This window comes from Onychostruthus taczanowskii, unplaced genomic scaffold (assembly GCF_017590055.1).
Source record: "Onychostruthus taczanowskii isolate IOZ18803 unplaced genomic scaffold, ASM1759005v1 scaffold31, whole genome shotgun sequence".
Taxonomy (NCBI): domain Eukaryota; kingdom Metazoa; phylum Chordata; class Aves; order Passeriformes; family Passeridae; genus Onychostruthus; species Onychostruthus taczanowskii.
Genome location: NW_024500461.1, coordinates 6044846 through 6059679, shown reverse-complemented (window position 1 = coordinate 6059679; position 14834 = coordinate 6044846). Strand labels below are relative to the sequence as shown.

General features: G+C 44.3%; 1 protein-coding gene across 2 annotated transcripts in view; it reads right to left on the bottom strand.

Moving 5' to 3' along the window:
• Positions 1 to 5642: 5642 nt before the first annotated feature.
• The window catches only part of CRADD (CASP2 and RIPK1 domain containing adaptor with death domain), a 102631-nt gene continuing 93439 nt past the window's right edge, over positions 5643 to 14834 (bottom strand). Inside the window, exons 5-6 of one of the 2 annotated variants that reach the window (XR_005953061.1) lie at positions 7214 to 7280; positions 5643 to 5858 (exon numbers count right to left, since the gene is read on the bottom strand). The gene's annotated coding sequence lies outside the window, so the exon portion shown is untranslated. Of the gene's footprint in view, positions 7281 to 14834 lie in introns of both variants that reach the window. The other variant, XR_005953060.1, reaches the window with a different exon arrangement.

Below are 14834 nucleotides of genomic sequence, written 5' to 3'. Positions count from 1 at the left end.
TTACTTTATTTATTACCTGTGGTTTTCAAAATACTAAGCTCCTGCGTATGCTTTTCCAAAACTTACCCCAGTTGATAGTGCCACACATAACCTTCTGTATTACCCAAATAACATCTGTGGTTGCTACTCCAATGGCTCCTCAAGCACTCTGTGTTTGAAGAGTTTCACTTAGTGCTTGAAGTGTTTGCAAGTGATCTTATTGATTCTGTGTCCAGTTTTAAACTGCTTGCACATAGTCACTAAAAAAACTTCCTACTGTCTCTGTCTGGGAAAGCTGGCCTTCAAAACCACAGTTCCCTGTGCTGCCAGGCTGCTCATTAACACCTTTGCACTGTTAATGCACTGAGAATGGAGCTCTGTGGGAAACAAGTGGTCTCAAAATCTCCCTGTATTCAAAAGAGGGTCAAATCCTGCTCCTCCATCACATTTCAGCTCTCTGATTCTCACTTGCAGGTGCAAAAGGCTGGGTCCACAATGGGTAGTCAGCAACTGTAGAAAGCAGGAGAAAGAGGTCAGGGCAAGACTTGAGGAACACTCAGATATAATGGTGCAAATTGACACTGCCATACCAGGAAAACTTGAAGAACAAAGGATAAATGCAGCCTTTACTGACAGACATCATGGTGGGTAAGTTATGATCACCCAGAAGGACATTGGCAAGTCAACCAGCAGATGTCCATGGTCCTATTCATACATTTCATAAAGAAAGGACCTCAGCTCCTTTTTTAAAGGAACAATAAATTTGATAATGATATTTTTCCAAAAATGAGATTTGGAATGGCACAGCTAGTGATGCAAAGAAGGGAAAACCATCAGCTGTGACAGATTACTCTGCTGCAGACAGCCCATTAATGAACAGCTCTCCTTTATCGACCCCTGACACTCGTGTAGAGGAGTTCCCTCTCCCCTTCCCATTTTACACATGTTTCCATAGTATTCTTCTTTTCCCTCCCAGTGCACTCTGTCTTGTGTTGAAAACATTTATATGTAAAGTGGACTGATCATCAAGCTCTGGGGCTCTCTGTAGTCACTACAACAAATTACAAATTATGTGAACTGATGGTATGAAATGAATAATCTCTGCAAATGGCATGATGTACTGGCCTGTTTGCTGCATTAGTCAGACACTTTGCTTCAGTTCAGCAAAGTGCTGCCAAAAATTCTGACCACACCCAGAAAGAAACATGAAAATATTCCTCCCAGGAAAACAGAAAACTTATTTTAGTTAATTTTTGAAATGACATGGTAGCCAGCTAACTGGATTTGACACAGAAAGAGAAAAAGAAAGCAGTCTAACCCTCCTTCCTCAGAAGCAAATTATAAATAATTCAAAGAGTTTTTAAATTATTGGGCTATTACAAAAATGCAGACAAATGATGCATGTGTGCAACATATACAATTCCATGTGCAAATTTAGGGGTACAAGTGTGAAGAGATTCTAGACAAGCACATTGCATATTATTAATGTCTCCTTTGAGGGTTTCAGAATATCAGAAGGTAAAAAAAATGAAAGAAAAAACATCCATCTTAGGCCAAACACAGGCCCGGCAGAGACTTGGGCAGCCCTGTGTCCTGACTCAGAGATTCACCTAACAGATGCTTTGTAAAGAATATAAGGAAAGAAAGCAAATGCAGAGCAATCCTACACTTCCACACTCAAGCAGGCACTGTGGAGACTTTTTAAGCTGGAGGCTACATCTGGAGCTTGATTTTTAATAGCCACAGAGATGCTTACTGCTCAGGTGGTCTTTCTCTGCATGCTGAGGAGGTTCACCTTGTAAATGGAACAGAGGAACAGCCCCAGGGATTGCTCTAGGCTGATGCAGAAACAGCTACCACCTGCCCCTGCTCCTCCAGGGAGCCCCAACTTCGGGGCATAATCAGTCCTGGGTTCCTTTGCTGAGAAAGCCAACAAAAGTTATTATCATTAATATAAATTGTGGTGATGGACTCCCTAATTCTGTTCAGAGAGGTTATTATACAGCTATTACACTGCAACAAAATGTGACCACTACTGATCTGGGCTGGTTTGAATTAATGATCCAGAAATGAAAGGCTCTATATCCTATTAACAGTCTGCCAAGCAATGCCAAAGCCCATTACTTTGGTTTATTTGTAACCCGTCAGGAAGGACCCAATGCAAATCCAGATCTGGAGTCAATCCAGAGAAACTCGAAAAGGCATCCCTGCAGTCTCTCACATAGGGCAAAGGAGAAACTAGTGAGGAAACACTCATTTTCACGGTGTTTTGCTCACCCATATGCATGTTGGAGGGCGACGGTGGAAAGCGACTGGGGAGACATGAAGAGAGACTTGGACCCCCACTTTGCAAAAAGCATCTGCTGCACCAGAGCTGCAAGGTGTAAAAGCAAGACAGTTACCTTCAATTTCAGCTCTGGTCAGTGCACAACCATGTTTTCTACTTTGCTGGTAGCTGGCAAAAGAGGGGTGGGTTCAGCAGTGGCAGGTGTGCAGGCCCTGGTGTGCACCCTGGGGGCAGGGGACAGGTCCAAGTGGGTACACCCCATCACCTGCCACGTGCAACCCCTCTCCCTGCTGGTTGATTTGAGCCAGCAGGACCCTTCAGCTGGCACAGGGCCACCACAACAGAACGGTCCCATGGCATGTTTCAACCCAGCTCCCCACCCCAGTACCCACACAATTGTTGGTGCAGGGAGTGAAACTTTGGTACCAAGTGATAACTTTATGTTCTTGTATTAATTCAAGCAATAAAGTGATAAGAGAATACCAAGAATACTGTGCTGGCAGCATGTTATAACTGTGGGGCCATGTGCCGGTCTTGGCAGCTTGATGCCAGTGACTGCCTGTGAAATAGCCCAGGTAGGTTGTGCGTTGGGCTGGCAGCCCAGTCACGTGCAGCACTGCAGGTTTTCTATCTGCTTACTGCTGGAGACTGCAAGTAAGGATAAGCATACAAGTGAGCTGAGGCAATCTGCAAAAAAGAAATCACAACTTCCCTCCCCATTGTTACAATTTGATGTGAAAGCAGGAGGAGAAGGGGGAGACAAAGCAGCCTTTCCTCCAGGCCCCCTGCATCCTCTGCTCCTGAATGAGCTGATGCAACAGCATCAGCAACGGACTGTAGCCTTGATCCAGTCCAGGCTTTCTGCAGATCCCTACTGGAAGGAAGCCATTTTTCTTGAGTGTATTTCCAAGAAACAGTTGACAGCCTTGGCACAGCTATTCCTGGAAATGTTCAATAGGTCATCTTCTGGAAGAGAGTGCTGACTGATGGAATTGAACAGATCTTGTTCTGCGTGCTGTGCACTGCTCGCTCCCTCTCTTGTGATGTCTTGGCACTTGCCTTTACTCTGTGCCCAGGCCCCCCACTGCCTTGGCCTCCCGACCCACTGGCTTCAGAGGCACACCAGCCTGGGTCCAACCTGCTCTGCACCGAAGTGGCCACAGGATTCAGTGTTCTGGGAACTGTATTTCCCTTCTGGCAGCAGTGCCATGGTTGTTTTTTGCTGCCAGAACAATTGCTGCGTGAAGGCAAATGTCCCCAGCCTGTAAATTACAGAGCTGTCCCCTTTGCACACAAGCACCAGTGCCATGGAAATCTTGTGCATGTACAGAGACAGGTATGTGTGTGGCACTCGGGAGCATGGGGACATTGGCTGTCCTACTGTGCTGTCCCTGCTTGTCCCTAATACAAGCATATGCTAGAGAGGGGCTTTGAGCTTCCGTGTCATGTTGCTGTTTGCCAGCAGTGAGGAAGCTCAGGGTGAAGTCATGCTAGGAGGAAGCCTTTTAAGGTGAAGCACTCTGGTGAGGGAAAAACCCAAGATCCATGCTGGGTGATTTCTTCTGAGCTTCTCTTGTGTTTAATCTGTTTCTGGTGGTAATTGCCAAGGAAGATCTATTCCCTTCACTGTTTTTGGGGCGGATCCTGGCATCCCTTGCTAACTGAGGAAAAGGTCTTGAACAATGATCACGGCCCAACCTGAGCCAGGGCAGGTCAGGATGTCTTGCTGGCACTCCCACCCAGGATGAAGAAGTGCTGCCATGTGCCAGGACATCCCTGCCAGCAGCAATGGGGAGGGTCTGGGAGCAGGGACAGTCATTCAAACCTCTGTTTACCAGTTCTGGCATGTAGAAACTGCCAAGGATTGTGCCCTCAGGGAACCAATCAGGAGGAAAGTTGCTTCATTTTAGAAAAGCACGTAAGTTTGCTCCATGCAGAGTTCCACAGCCTGGTTCTGCAGTGTTCCAACCAGCCTGGCTGCAGACGAGGGAGAGCTCAGGACCCCACTGCATCTGAGCTTCAGGGTCAGGCTTGCCCTTCTGCCCACAATAGGTACTTTATTTCCATGTAGTTTTAGAATGGCTGGATGCTTTTAGTTCTGGCCTAGATAACGCCTGATCTCGCTGAAGGATCTTTGCTTCTGTAACAACACAGCCCAGAAAGTATGTGCTGTTACCACCAAGAGCAGCCATGTAATGCTCCCTGCCCCTGTCCAATGAGACAAGCAAAAGCAGGGCTTGTCTTCATGTCCATCCTCAATACTTGGAGGTGGGTAAAACCCTGGAAGTACAGCCTGGGTGTCTAACTAGGATGTGGCACAAAGAGCTGCCCTTGCCTCTGCATTTGGGTTGTGGCAATTCTGCAGGTTAAATACTATTTTTCTTCTGCAGTCTGTGAATGCAGCTGCTAAATAAAATTACTTTGAAACAATGTTTTGCAAGTTCTATGTTGTCCCACTTCAATGTTATCCACAAATGTACTTGCACTCTGATAGGAGTTAAATTTCATCTTTATCTGCAAAAATAGCAAGACCCTGTTTACTGGTGAGCGGTGCAAGGGGGTGTGATCCTGAGCTCACTGTGGGGTGCACCTGCTCTGCCACATTGGCAAAGCTGTGTTTTTACAAAATTATGCCTTCTAGTGTTTTTTTAGAGGCATTAATAAACATTTCAAGTCATCATTTGTTACTGACTTAATTACTGGTTGTCATCACTCAGTATTTCAAACAGCTGACAGTGAGAAACACCCTGTCATGAGCAGTATGCAAGAGGAACTCTTGAAAAAACAATCTCTAAAATAAAGGATGAGTCATTCAAAGCAACACTTTTTGGGGTCCTCGCCTCTTAGAGGGTGGACGTGCAGAAAAATGTGCAGAAGCCTTTTATCAAGCACTCATTCATTCATTCATTCATTCATTCATTTTTAAAAAGCTTCTCAAAGGCTATGTAATTTTCAGGAGCTCAGGGATGCCAGCAGGACCAGTTGCCATGCCTTCCCTGGGGTCTGGAGTTCCTACCCTGGCAGTGGAGGCTGCAATTCCATGGTCCTCCATTCTAGTGCAGTGTTGAGCAGTGGGAGGGCCTCCTACAAGAGCCGGCTTTGCAGAGCTGTGTCCAGCTGAAGAACACACCTTTCACCTGACCCTCCAGAGACCACTTGTCTTTATGCAAGACTTGCTGAGTCAGCAGGAAAAGTCACTTATGGCTAAATGCAAGTAGGTCAGGGTAAGAGTGGGAAGGGGTATAGCAGAAGGGGACAAGTTGTGGGGTTTTGAGTAACTGCAGGAGAACTGATTGTCCTCTAGCTGAAAAATAAATTCTAGCTTACAGTCTGGGACAGGATTCACACAGAAGATGTCTCTTTTAAACCACACAGTGTTTATTAATAGAATATCCTTTCCTAAACCTAGATTTCCTATAGCTTGGTGTCTGCTGATGGATAGCTAACAGTCAGTGTTGCTTTGTCATTTTGTTCAGAACTGTGGGTTTTTAGAAGCTGTTTAGAAACATCTCTCCCATTTTACTTGCCTGTGCGTCTCCTCAGTATCTAGACAGCTTGTGGCTGATAGTTCTCAGTGACTCACAGATAGAACCTATTAAAAAAAACTCCTTAGCAGTGACGCACCAGATGTGCAGTGAAATTTTAAAAACATGCTATGACTTTTTAGGAATACATGCAATTAATATTAAACAGATGCCTGAAGTTTCCTGCACAGCTGTTTCTCTGTTATGTGTCACGACTTTTAATGGCACTGAGGTGAGACACACAGACACGAGGAAAAGCAAGCCTATTGCAAATTCAAGCTTTTACAATTCTAGCAACAAAGGGTATAGGGGGTGGCGGGGGTGGTGGGGTGAAGCCAAGCCACTGAACTTCTCACAAGGCACAAAATGGAACATATTTGCTCAGCAGTGCTGCAAAGCAGACAGTCAAGTACTTTGGTCAAGATAACATATACAATCTATTGCTGGGCATTTTATCACCTTTGTTGGGCACCCTCATCTTTGCTGGTTTCCTCTGAAAGATATATTTTTGTAGCAGTGATCCACTCTGTGTTTTTACACAGCTGGGACTAGAACTCGAATACAAGGCTGCATTTAGTTTCAGAATCCCTCTTGCTGTGCATGAACTGTTCAGACAAACAGAGTAGGTATTTTTCCAAGGAAGCTTGTCTACCAAGCTTCAATTTCCTTTTATTGGATACATGAATCCTTTATTACCCCCAGAAAGGCCTCCCTGAAATTCACCTTATCAGGATGTCCACAGCTGGTGAGATGGCAGAATTAATGCAGCAGCCATCAGCATTGGCAGCCAGAAGCATCAGGAGGTGAAAACACCTTGTCTCAAAAATCGGTACTTTGGTGAGGGGTGGGGGCATTGATTTGACACAAGGGAGGGATGTCAATTAATGTACAAACCTATGGATGATCTGGGCATCGATTATAGTCACTGGGGTGAGAATTCATCTCATCCTAGGAAAAAAGCATGAGGAAAGGTAGAGGAATTGCACCTAAAAGGCACTGCCTTCTCTCCCTTGACTGTAAAAGGATGTGACAGGGATCAGCTCTGATGTAGGTGCCACTACAGGAGATGTCTAAAGTTAGATGAATTCTTTGGCTTTATAACACTAAATGTTTAGCCAAAGATAGTCTTCTATACTCCTTCAACAGTTAGTGGAAAAGAGACCCTGCTAGAAGATGTCATACACTTCTACCTGACAGGTGGGCTGAACTGCCTGCCAATAAGGCCCATCTTCATTCCGCTAGCATAAGAGAAGTGTAGGAGACATGCCTATCATTAGCTAAAAGTCAGTGAAGCTGGTGAAGGGATTATGTCAGGTCTCCATCTTATAGGGTTTCTTTTCTTCAAGCTCACATCCTCCTCATTCTCGACCTCAGTAAGGCCACAACTCATCTTTTGGCTGGCATGGTGCAAATATGTCCGTACCTTCACATTTCCTCGTGTATCTTTTCTGGCTCCAGAGATAAGCAGCTACAGTGACACAGGAAAGCCCCTGGAAGATAAGCAGTTCCAAAATAGATACTCTGTGGTCCCTTACATATATGGTGCACTTTCCCTTCCCACTGATCCATCCCATGGGGATCTCCTGTGGCCCCATATTTCTCCAGCAAGAGCTGCTATCATTCCCTGTGCCATTTTGGAGGCTTATTATAGTTCCGATATTTGCTTTCTCACTATTCATCATGCCTTCTGCAGAGACTCACAGCCAGTTTATCAGTTACCAGGAGCATGCTTCCTGGGCTGAAAAGCAATTTCCTTTTCTCCTCTTATTGCAGGAGCCTAAAGAGAGTTTGATTTATGCCATCAGTTTTAGATTTAAAAATCTTCAGCTTCACCTAGGTACATTTCCTGGAGATCAGCAATGCTTAGTATAGTAAGCATTTAGTAATGCTTAACAGATGAGCAATTCTGTTATGCATATGATCATCTCTCATACATTACGTCTGGATTTTTCCTACCATGTTAGTTATAGCCACTGTCAAACAGTGTCACTTTTCCTTTCCTCTTTCTCCTATCAAACTTATGATCCCAGGAGAGGTCACAGCAGTGAATGTGGCAACCCTGCATTTGCTTCTTCTTATTAGCTGCACATCTGGCTTACTATTGTGCAGCACTCCCACTTCGTTGCAGTAATAGCTCTTAAAAACACAAGTGTTCGCCAACATACTCATGCAGGAGAACACAATGGCATTACCTGAGAAATGTCTGCCAGGGAAGTGGCATTCACCACTGCATGGATGGCTTAAACTCAACTGTCGTTGGATTTCTGCAGGGCTCATCACAAGTGTGAGCCACTGTGGTTCACCCTGGGGGTCTACACAAACCCACACTGTCCATGGTGGGGGAGGCACAGTGGTACTGGCCATGCATCAGGCCCAGCCTAGGCAAACAGCAAAGAGGTGCTGTGAGGAATGAGCCTGAACACATCCTCTGAACTGGGCCTAGCACTCACCCCTAACTCTCTTCCAAGTTTGGAACAGGTTGCCCAGGGAGGTGGTAGATGCACAAATCCATTCAAGGCAAGGTTGGACAGGTCTCTGAGCAAACTAGTCCAGTTGTTTCCCAGCTGACTGCAATGGGCTGGACTAGATGGCCTTTAAAGGTGTCTTCCAACCTAAACTATTCCATGATTCTATCATTTTATAAAACTTCAGAGAACAGCAGAACAACCTACACTTCTAAGATGGGACAGTTGAGAGGGATTTTGAAGCAGCTGATACTTCTGTTGAGTTAATCTGGTTCCCAAGGAACCAGCTATTTTGGTTGCCAGTGTATTGAAGCAAGGCTGTGCTTTGACTCGCAGGCCCATACCAGAGTGGGGCAAGCCCCTCACAGCCTCAGACCAAGCAGATTTCTCCAGCCAGTGGAGTCTGACCTTCCCATGACACCCTCCAGCTCCACCAGAACTGCACTCAAGAGCTTGGGTATTTAGACCTGTCCCCAACCCACGGTGTGAAAACCATTAGGAGGACTTGGATGGGATGGCCAAGCCTCATTATCCAGCCCTGTATGGTGAATGTCCTGATACTGGCAGAGCACTCCTGTCCCCTGTGTGGTAGGACAGTGGTGGCTCTGCACCCCCTTGGCCCCTGCTGGGTGAGGGGCAGCCATGCTTAGAAGTGTTTGCTCTTGTTGGCTGTGCTTGGCCAAGTGCCTACTGGTGCTTCTCTCAGGGGATGGCTTTGCTTCATCACTCACGGCTTGTTACCTTGCCAGGATGCACACCTTGTGGGATTAGCTTTTGGAAATCACAGCTGGGTGCTCTGTGAGCAATGTCCCTTCTAACAGGAAAACATGTTAAACCTGGAGCCATCCTATCAGCTGGATTTCAGAATTAAATCTGATGTGTTGGCAGTGCTTGCCTCAGAAGAGAAAAATGAGAAAGAAAAATCCTGCTTTCTGTGGCATGTGCTGGCATCTAAAGACAGGGGACCAGCAGGCAGAAACCTGGGGCAGCACTAGGAGAGAGCTCTCTGGGAGCTCTGAAGCATATTCCCTTCCTCTCTTGACCCCCTTTATTCTTGTCCTCTACATGCTTATGCACACACGTCCCCCTCTGACGTGCTTGCTATTCCCTGGCTTTACCAGATGCACAACAGCTGACTCACCAGAGGCCCAAGCTGACATGGAAGCAGGGAAACCAAAAACTCCTCACAGGGAGCCCAGTCTGCAGCTGAAACAGAAATCACAGTCCTCAAACTCACAGCTAACTGGTCAGCCAGAGTTGGGACTTCATTTCCACTGTGATTTTCTCCAGATCTTTGTTATTAGTCTTGCCTGCTGATATTATGTGGTTCTTGCTTTAGACAACTAGTTTCAGGGGTTTAGTCGAGTTCCTTTATTCAGAGTTCTGTGAGACCCACATATTTGGCAGTGGGTGAGAAAACCTAAGTGTATCACAAGGACGTAAACCTCTGGTTGTCTCTACCAAGGCCCATGTTGACATGCTTTGTACCATGACTGAGAAGCACACCCATGCTTCTCAGAGCTCCTCTTTGCCCTGCAGAGGTTTTTGGGGCTCCCCACGCTTGCTGTACAATGGCTGCTTGCTTTGACAGCAACCCTAAGTGTGCACAATCTCAGGCTCACTCCGCCTTCATCGAACTTTGCTCACCAAAAGTCTGCATCACTCTACAAGCTGCAGTCTGAAGTGGTTTCTCAAATGTTGCAAAGTCAGGGCCAGAAATGGATAGCAAGATTATGTAATTATTGAGGCTCATTTCACATGCAGACATCAGACCCAATGTCACAGAGAGCCCAGTGAGAGGCAAGTAAAATTCCTTCAGAAGGTTTGCTTTCCCAGGTCCCTTTGTTTATTAATCCTGAGATTTTTCTCAGAAGTCTTTATTATCCAGAACAGGGGTGTGTGCTGTTTGCATGCCGCTTCTTGGAAATTACTGGGAGGCAACTTACTGGGAGGTAATTCTAGATGGGAATCTGAACCAAAGGTGTTGCTTAAGCATTTCGAAGAATAATTGAGCACTTGCTATGCAGTTTGTTTAATAACCTGAAAGACGGATTCTTATCAGAACTCTCCACATGCTCTAGTTACTCAATTGCTTTCTTATTTAAATAAAGCCTATCAAATATGTCCATAAAAATAAAAACACCTCATAAGAGGCAGTTTCACTGAGGTGTGCCTTCCCTAGATAAATTAAATGATGTATTTTTCTGCTAGTATGTCTTTATATGCTTTTTTTTTACAGAGGTGCTGTGTGCCTGTTGGGCTTTCAAGGGCAATGACTGTGCCATGAGTCCCCAGCACTATTCCTGTTAAGGTGCCATGGTGGCAGATGTGGTTATTAGCTCATCCTGACTGCTCTCAACCAAGTGGAAACATTCCCAGCCCTTTCCTGGAGTTCACAAGGTGAAGCTGGGAAGCTTCACCCTCCTGATGGAGAAAGTACCACTAAAAGATAAAAATAAACATTGAAGCAGTGTAGAAATCTCTGTGTGCTTGCTTCCTAGAGAATGGTAGTCAGTGTACATGTAAAAAAAAACCCCAAAACACCCCACTCTAATTTCCAAGGAGAACTGAATGATTCTCTTCAGGATACCACAAAATTAGTGGTGCAAAGATAGACAAGTGTAACAAATAACAATAAAATAGCTAATGATTGAAAACACAGTGAACAGTGACATGCAGAAGTCACAGGTAGTAGAATGATTGCACATTTTCAAAGTCAGAAGGGCTAATATTTGAGGACCACATCTGAGCTGCATGCCACTGGGCAGGCTTACTTAAGAGCTGCCAAATGACCAAGTGTAAGCATCCCAATGGCAGGGAAAAATTTCCTCTACCAGCACAGAACCCAAACCAGAGAGGAAGTGCTGGACCAATTCTGAATTTAAGAAAAAAAAGTGATATTGTTAACCAAAAATGAATCCTGACTCCAGAATTACATCTTCAACTAGGAACACTGCTGATGGGCAATAAGCTTGAGCAGTGCTCCCAGCTAAGGTATCGTCCCAACCTGCCCTGAGCCTGTCCATGGAGGTGACCCTGTCATGCAGGAACAGGACCTTGGGCAGTTAAATATTATGCCTAGGCACATATTCCTCAGGACTCACAAGAGAGAGAAGTAACTCAGCAGCCAGTGGAACGGCCTTTGAGCATACACTGCAAGGAGCTGTTAAGGAGGTCTCTGTGCATCCTCTCCATGTGAATGAACTTGTTGCTGGTGTGCTGAAGGTCTGGCTGTCATCCTGAGAACCCAGTCACCTCTCTGCACTAATCTCAGCAGCCACAGCAAAGCACAGTACCTACTTTGCCCCAGGGTCTAATGGGTTTATCCCTCTCATGGCCTGAGGCCAGTTCAAGTACTTGGCTCATTTCATCCTGCCTGCCCTTTCCCAAGTCTGACAGCAAGGGCTGGTTCTGTGTGGGTCAGATGTGAAAGTTGTAAAAAAAGAGGAAAAAAAAACCCAGAGACTTCTGTTACACTGTGCTTCTTTTGGGTCAGCAGTGGCTTTGCAACACTGATCTTAAGGTGGGAAACTCCACAAATGTATTAACAGTCTCCTGAGCCCCAAATCCCAGATTTTATGGATCATTCTCATTCCAAAACTCAAAATTATCTTGGTTTTGGAGATTTACCAATATCCTTTGCTGCATGGCTCCACTTTTCTGGTTGGTTTGTTTTTGGTTTTTTTTTTTTCCTTTTTCATGGCACTTACTTTGAAGTGAATAGTGCAAGGTAGCACTTGTGGCAGTGAAAAGAGGACCCCATAGCCTAGACTTCCTACTACATCCAGAAAACTCCCTTTCCTTTTGATTGCCTCAAATCCAAAAAGATTGCTTTTTTAAAAGGAGATAGTAAAAGTACCATGCTTCAACAGGTTCAAATTAAAGAAGGCCTAATCCAAAACACACTGAAGTTAATAAGAGACTTTTTGTCTCTTTGCTGTTGGGGCTTGGAGCAGATATCAGCTTCAGAAATGGAACCTGTATCACCTACAGATGTTTTAATGAAGTCTCTTCCTGCAGAAGAGACAGGAATCTTCCTGTGTTATCATCAGCACTACCCACCAGTTTCAAAGGGAAATTGCAATTAATCTTTTTTAACAAATAAAATGCTAGGTTCAGAAACGAAACACATACTAATTTTTTAATCTGCTTATTTTTGTTTCTGTAAAATGCTCGTTTTTCTCAGGTCATCAATTAAAAAAGACACTGCATTCAGGGGGAAAAAAAGCCAAATCACTAGATTTATTTTAGATCTTTAGATCTTAGGTGACAGTAAGACACCTTGAAAGTTAAAATTCTTTTCATTTAGGGAAATCTGGTCAAAGATTTTGAATATTCACTGTAAACAGACAAAGGTTTTATTAACTATCTTTTTAGCTCTACTTCTACTATGTCTTGACATTGGTCTATGTTTATGGAGAATATGGAAGCTTATAAACAGATTAGCTCTCAGAGACTGTTTTCCTTTCCATTAAGAAACAAAATTGGCAGCATGACCACATTTAGCATGAGATGAGCATGCCTTTTATTTTCTTTGTATATAATATGACATTGTTTATTTTTTCAGACTTTTGCAAAATGTTTTATTCCATATATTAATGACTGTCATAAAATATGACTCCAGATGGAAATTTCCCCCACTATATCTGGGAGAAGTGGCTCACAGATGACTGCATTTTCATTTTACGCTCCAGCCACTCTTAAATGTTGGCAGTCTGACATGCTTTTACCCTGAGAAAATCCTTCCTTTGTGATCATTCATATAGCTTATGCAGGTGAGAATTAGTGCTCTTAGGTCTTGCCTATTGCCATGCTAAGTGTCCACCTGTACTTGCAGAGTACAAAACAGGTTTTTTTTAGTTTTAGTTTTTTAGTAGAGCTTCTTCACAACTTAGCAGAGTTAAATGGGATGTCTAAGTCTCCTCTGGAGACCAAGCAAGAAAATCAATGACAACTTCTTCCAAGGACTAGAAGTTATGCCATCTGTTTCAGTGGAAGCTCTAGCAGTGGCCATATTTATTCTCTTCTGTCTTGGACCTCCTAAACTCTGCCACAAATAAGTAGATACCAATAATACCAGTTTCACTAGCGAGGATTTTTCCTCGCTAGTATTTGGTTAAGAAACCTGATCACATCAGAGAGCAGTTCTGCTTGCTCACCTTTGCCAAACTCACGTCCATCCCAAAGCCCAAAATGGCTGCAGGCCTCACCACAAGTGGTGCAAATGGGGTTCCCCTGGGAGTCAGCCTGCCCCCTGCACCAGTCCTGGATGCACAGTGGGCAGGGAGGACAGGAGCCCCTGTGCAAGTCTCCTGTCATCACCCAAACTTTGGCACAAGGGAGTTTGAGGCAAAGGGAGAGATGAGGAAACTCACTGAGTTGCCTCAGTCCTGAGCAACACTCAAGTCACAGGCTTGTCCACGAGATTTAAATAAATAACATTTGGTCTTAAATTAGCAGAAAATAATAAACATTTTAAGGTCTTCTGAGTGTTCTATGAGAGAATAAGAGGCCTTACTATACATCTGAAGAATTAAATTGTCTTAATTGCATCCTTGTGCACAATAAAGCATTACATACAGAAGAAAAATATTTTTAAGTGGATGGAAAAATCCACTGGGTTAAAGGAATACTACTGTCAGTTAAATGTATCCCCGCATTTGTGTAGTGCAAAAACAAGCTTTAATAAAAATGAAGAGTCTAATAGGAACATTTCAATGAATTTAAAAATATCAGCAATGGAAACAATCTCATAAAACAAGTAAACCTCTCCCTTCAATATTTGCAACTCAAGTATTACAGCATTCATTTAGGCCCTGGGAATGTGAAAGCAACTATAAATTATTAATTATATGCTTTGCTCTACAATATGAGAGGCCAGGTTTTATAATCCTTGTCTAGCTGTGGCTCCTATAATTTTAGTACCAGGTGCAAGGTTTGTACATTTAGCCCACCTAAAGAAGTTGGAGAAATTACCTGATATGACACTCACCCATCTGGTTTCCAGAGGCCCATAGTAGATACTCAGATAGATACCTGGCTTGAAAGGAAGCCTTATTTGGCATGAAATTTCATATCTACTGGAGGTTGTTTTCTTAACCATTAAAAATACTCTAAGTATATTACTTATGGATAACCTGACATTGGCCAACCATATCCTGGGCTGCATCAAAAGAAGCATGGCCAGCAGGTTGAGGGAGGTGATTCTCTACCTCTTCTCCACTCGCATAAGACCCCACCTGGAGTGCTGCTAACAGCTCTGGAGTCCACATACAGGAAGGACATAGAAGTACTGGAGTGAGTCCAGAGAAGCACCATCAAGAGGACCAGAAGGCTGGAGCACCTCTCCTATGAGGAAAGGCTGTGACAGTTGGGACTGCCCAGCGTGGAGAAGAGAAGGCTATGGGGAGACCTTATAGCACTGTTCACTATCTAAAAGAGGCCTACAAGAAAGCTGGAGAGGGACTTTTTACAAGGACATATAGTGATAGGACAAGGAGGAGTGGCTTCAAACTGGAAGAGGGCAGGTTAAGATTAAATATTAAGAAGAAATTCTTAATTGTGAGGGTGATGAGGCAC